We start from the raw sequence: 218 nt of genomic DNA on the forward strand, positions 1-218 counted from the left end.
TGATTTATTCGGGTTAGTCCTCGAGTTTAGACAAAATAAAATGTCTATATCTTAAACAGACCATTCTTCAAAATCAAACATTAAATATCTGTAAAGAGACCGAAAGAGAGAGATCATTTGTGTAAAGTAAGTGATCCTTAATGAAATTTCGGGCCGATCTTTATTCGCGTTGCAGGAATAATAGGAACAAGGTCGTTTGTGATGATCTGGCAACCCTG

The sequence above is a fragment of the Silurus meridionalis genome, chromosome 17 (genome assembly GCF_014805685.1).
Source record: "Silurus meridionalis isolate SWU-2019-XX chromosome 17, ASM1480568v1, whole genome shotgun sequence".
NCBI lineage: Eukaryota > Metazoa > Chordata > Actinopteri > Siluriformes > Siluridae > Silurus > Silurus meridionalis.